Genomic DNA, 5,794 nt, shown 5'->3' on the forward strand with positions numbered 1-5,794 from the left:
CCATAAACTGGTCCTGGCTTATTTTGTATTTTCCCTTTCTCAGTCCCGAAATCCCAGCTCAATTTTCCAAAGATCAGTGTATACCTGGAAAATCCACTCCAGTGGGCCAGACGGCCTGTCCTCAAAGAAGGGGTCTTGGGGAGGCTCTTACGCGTCCCCTGCAGGGCCCAAGAAAGAGGAGAGATGGAGGGCTTCTCTCACCAGAAGGCACTGAGGCGGCAGGACAGGGGGGCTACGTGCAGACGTGGGTTCACTGTGTAACTCGGGCTGGTGGAGGGCACATGCCAACACTGATATCATGCATCTACGGCTTCTGTGGGTTCTGGCGACATCTCCCAGCAGCACTGTGCATGAAAGTCTGCCAAGGATGTTTATGACTCTAAGCCTAGGATGCCCCCTTTACCCTAGGATGCCCTCTCACTGCCTTTGTACCACTGTCCTCCCGCTGCCAGCCATTGGCAGTCACGTCGGAGTCCTTGTGATCATGGACTGAACCGGCCAGTGGCTCTCTCATCACATTACTGCAGATGAGGAACCCCTTGATATTTGCCTAAAAACGTTATTTAAACATGTTTTAAAAATACTTAATTCTAGCCCTGGCCGGTGTGGCTCAGTCAGTTGGAGTGTCATCCGGAACACCAAAAGGTGGTGGATTTGGTTCCCGGTCATGGCACATGCCTAGGTTGCAGGTTCAATCCCGGTTGGGGTGCTGTGAGAGGCAACTGATTGATGTTTCACTCTCACATTGATGTCTCTCTCTCTCTCTCTCTCTCTCTCTCTCTCTCTCTGAAATCAAATTTTTTAAATATTAAAAAAATAGTAAGTAAATAAAAATATTTTATTCTTTCAAAACCCCTTGCCAAAGCAATTTGTATCAGGGGTGCACTGGGATAATTTCCTGGGGTTGCCATGGGAACCTGTGCCTGTGAATTTCAAGTGACACCTAGTTAGCAGCTGGCTGTTAGCGGCTCTTTTGGAGGAGGGATGTTTCTCTTTTCTTTGAAATGGGACAGTTCTTCCTTCAGGTTGTGAACAATCAGCCATGGCAATTACTCAGGAAGGAGATGTGGCTCTGTGCGTCCAGAAGGCACAGGAGGGAACTGGCTCAGACTGGCTTTCAGAGGAGGACACACCGCTGAGGCTGCCCTTCACCGGCTGAGGCCAAAGTCCCTGACGGAGGCCTCGCAGCCATCAAGAAGTCACTTCAGATTGACTTGCATCTGTTGGCTGAACTGATCCCAGCATGTCCCCATGTTCCAGGCATGACCCAGAAGCCCTTGCTTCCAAGAACCTGCCCCGTGTGGCTGATGCTGGTCCAGATGAGACTTGGGTGCCTGGAACCATGGGGCTTCTATAAGCTGCCCCCCAGCATTACTCCTGCAGGTGCCAATCTCCCTTGCCGAGGGGGTGAGGAGCACCCAGTGAGTTTGAGAGCAGCGTCAGGGGCTGGGCCAAAGGTGTGCTCCAAAGGTTTGGTCCACAGGGCGGGTGGGGACCCAGGGAGGAGGCAGGTGAGGCTGACGCTTCACAGAGGCACCAGGGCTGAAAGGCTGTTGGTGAAGCATGAGGGAGTCGGGGAGGAAGCAGGGAGATGGGTCAGAGAGGCAACTGCATGGAGACAGCAGCACTCCCGGACCAGCACCTGAGAGAGCAGTGAGGGGCTGAGTTTGTCCCTTTGGGCTCGTAGGAGTCCGTCAGAGTCTCATCCACACACTTCTGGAGGATTCTGGATGCTGAGCTGGCCAGAGGCCCACGGCTGACATCCCAGAACTATCTGGACGAGTCCTTTCACACTAAGAGGGGATTCAGCATTCGTTAGGACTAAGCATCATCTGTACAACAATCGAGAGGGCATGGGTTTGTCACTCTATAGCCATTACTAGGTAAGCTTGATTCGTACACAGTGGGGGGAGCACAGGAGTAATTGCTGTTGTCTAAGGCGGAGGTTCTCAACCCTGGCGACCCCTCAGAGTCAACGGGAAAAGTGGAGTCACCTTCTAAACCAAATGATTTGAACTCAGTGACTCCATGGCTCTGGGCGCAGCAGGACCTGGATTTTTAAACACTCCCTGAGTGAGCCTAATGGGTAGACAGAGTAGAGAACTCCTGCTCTAAGACAGAACATCTGTAACCTAAAGAAAATTTAACCATGTGAGAATGGCAAACCTTTCCATCACCTGGAGGTAGCATGGTAGAATTTGGTTCAGTTCTTTAGTAAATAAAAAAACTTTCCTCTAAGTTGAAGCTGAACTTAGACACATCATTGCTCTCTGAAAACAGAGGTCAGAGGATTAGGAAAACAGATGTCACCATGAGCATGTTCCTATGCTTGTGACATAGCTCCTACAGCAGATAAGAACACAGGCCTTCATTGTTTCTTTCCATCGATTTGGCGATTGTCCGGCCACTGAATAAGGAAGATGAGCGCATCCACTGCTATGAGGAAAAGCAGGATTCAAACTCAAAGCTCTCGTGAGAGCAGCATGATGGGCCAGCGGATGTCGTAGGCTCTGGCCCTAAACAAAACTGTGAAGCGGGGCTCCCTGCCGCATACCCCATGGCTGAGGGCGGGCAGGGTGGTTTCCCAGGGCTGGAGGCTGAGGAGGGTCTGGGCAGCGATGTCTATGCTGACCTCCAGATTAAACCTTTGGACGGGGGACTCATGAGGGACAAGGAGGCCCAGGGGACCCCAGAGAGGGTGGTGAGAAAGGCCTCAGGTGCTGACTAATTGAAGGCCTTGACCTTTGAGATGGTGTTAGGTTTTGTGGGTGAGACCAGGTGAAGGGGCGGGGTCAGCCAGTGGAGGCTCTGCGAAGAGGAAAGGAAGGTAAGGGATGTATCTGTGAGTCAACCCAAAAGTCACCCAAACCTTGGCGGTCACCAGGCCGGACTTCCTCACTTAAGGGACACGGCAACTGCGTGGCTGGAAGATGAGAGGACTCACCCAGGACCGCACAGAAAATGAGGCCCAGAGAGACCATACGCCCCTCCACCTGGGTGCACGACAGACAGCCTGTGCTGGGTGAGGGGGAGACAGCAGAGCCCTGTCCTCAGGAAGGCACTCATACACCCTGTACTGTTTTCTATGGCTGCGGTAACCAACCACCACACACGTGGTGGCTTAAAATGACACAAATGTACCTTACTATACAGTTCTGTGGTTCAGAAGTCCGAGATGGTCTCCCTGGGCTACCATCAAGGCGCTGGCAGGGCTGCATTTGTTTCTGGAAGCTCCGGGGGAGAATCCATTTCCTTGCCCTTTCCAGCATCTGGAGGCCGCCCACATTGCTGGCTCCTGGCTGGCTCCTGGCCCTCCTTCCCCATCCTGAAAGCCAGCAATGTCGGGCGGGAGTCCTCTAGCTCCACCTCCCTCTCACCCCCTCTCCTGCCTCCCTCCTCCCCTCTGAAGGACCCTAGTGATGACACTGGGCCCATGTGGATAATCCAGGAGAATTTCCCTATTTTAAAGTCAACAGTCTGAATTCTGCCTTTGCCATGTAACAGCACATTCATAAGTTCTAAGGATCTGGACTGGACATCTTTGGGGACCATTATTCGGCCTGCCATGCCGCCCATGAGGCTTTGCGGCCGCTGGCCATGGTGGGAGAAGGACTGGAGTCTGAGAGCTCAGGGGGGCTGAGCTAGGTAGTCATCAGAGGAAGAAAGGGATGCCTGGTGGGTATCCCAGGTCAGAACCTCTAGGCCAGTGGTTCTCAACCTTCCTAATGCCACGACCCTAATGTGGTGACCCCCAACTATAAAATTATTTTTGTTGCTACTTCATAACTGTAATTTTGCTACTGCTATGAATCATAATGTAAATATCTGATATGCAGGATGTATTTTCATTGTTACAAATTGAACATAATTAAAGCATAGTGATTAATCACAAAAACAATATGTAATTATATATGTATTTTCCGATGGTCTTAGGCGACCCCTGTGAAAGGGTCGTTTGACCCCCAAAGGGGTCACGACCCACAGATTGAGAACCGCTGCTCTAGGCACTAAACGCCAGGCTAGAGAAGGGAGGTTGAGACAGAAAGGATTTGTGGGTGCCTCCCTCACCTCATCACGCACAGGGTGTGTTTCCCAGAAAGTGGAAATGTTATGCAGGATCAGGGAGGCCACGTTCTCTGCCAGGGCCAGAGGCATGGTATCTGGAATGAGCCAGAAGTGTAAAAGCTAACCTGTTTATGAAGTCGGCCAAGAGCAGAGAAGGGCAAACCTCCCCGGCCCTGCCCCCACCACACACGGGCGTGCAGAATCCTGAACAAGCACCCAGAGGGTTCAGATGCTCCGGTCCCCTATGTCAGCAGCAGGTGGATGGGCATAGCAACTTCACCCCGAAAGGACAGATTGGGAACGGAAGTGCTGTGTCTCCCAAGTCGGCTCCCTGTCTTCAGCATCCCTCCCCCTCCCTGCCGCCCCTGAGGTCTTTCCCAAAGGCAAGTGGAGCATGGGTCCAGCTTTAGCCCTGCAGCGGCTTCTGTGTTGTGGTTGTTGTGGTTCTTCTTCTTCTTAACTGATTTTAGAGAGAGAGGAAGGGAGAGGAATAGAGAGATGGAAACATTGATGAGAGAGAAACATCAACATCGATCAGTTGTCTCCTGCACACCCCCTACTGGAGATCGAGCCTGAAACCGGAACAGGTACCCTGACCAAGAAACGAACCAGTGACGTCTGGTGCATGGGACAATGTTCAGCCACCTGAGCCACACCAGCCAGGGCAGCTTCCGTGTTTTTCACAATAAAATCCACACTGACCTGAAGGGCTGACAAAGTCCTTCACCATCTGGGGCCAGCCCTGCCCTGCAAGCAGCTCTCTTTCCCAAAAACACAATCATTTGTTCGTCCTCAAGGTCTCTGGAATAAGCTACCCTTCTTTTCTTTCTGGAAAACTCTAACTCACCTTTCAGGATCAGTATCACTTCCCCAGGAGCCCCACGGGAGCAGAGCGGCCCCACCTCTCCCTGTTCAGAGCCTGTTCTCCTGCTGTGGGAGCACCGGGGAGGCAGGAGCGGTGTCCTTGCCCTGTGTTGCCTGTATTTCCTGGAAATGTTTGTCACATAAGGAACTGCTTTCCCAGGTCCCTAGGATTTAGAAATTTGGAGGTAGACTTTGAATGAGTTCAGTTAATGTATGAAATTGGACTAAGTCTGCAGTGAAAGGAAAACCATGTTGGCAGTTCTGATCGATTGCTGGCATCCATGGCCACGATTAATGGCGGCCTCCTTGTACCCGCACCCCTGGCTATGTGACTTCACAACTCTGCCCACTAAGAGGTGGGGTGCGTTTCCTCACCCTTTGAAGGAGAGCTGCCCCCTTGACTTGCTTTGGCCAAAGCATGTAGCAGACGTGGTGATGTGCTTTAAGACCAGGGGTCTTGACTGTTTCTGCTCTTCCCTTAGGACCCCTGCCTCGGCCATGAAAAGGAGCCTGGACTAGCCTGCTGGAGGGAGAGAGAACAAGAACGGGCCAGTCTGAGGAGTAGAGCCACACCCGACACTGCGCTACATTCACCAGCCACAGCTCAGCCGCCCACCGACCACAGTGTAAGCACGGCCGCGTTCAGCCAAGCCAGCCCAAGCCACCAGGACGACCCTCCAACCTGCAGACTGACAAGCAATAACAAATGCTATTAAGCGACTAAAATGGGGGGATTTTGTTACACAGCATAGGCAATAGGTAACTGACACAGGACAGTTGATGGCTGGGAAACAAATGGGAAATGAGTCAAGGGAATCCATCTCCTCCATTGTTTTAATTATTAAAGTTTCATTTTGGGGAACAT

This window comes from Myotis daubentonii, chromosome 1 (genome assembly GCF_963259705.1).
Source record: "Myotis daubentonii chromosome 1, mMyoDau2.1, whole genome shotgun sequence".
NCBI lineage: Eukaryota > Metazoa > Chordata > Mammalia > Chiroptera > Vespertilionidae > Myotis > Myotis daubentonii.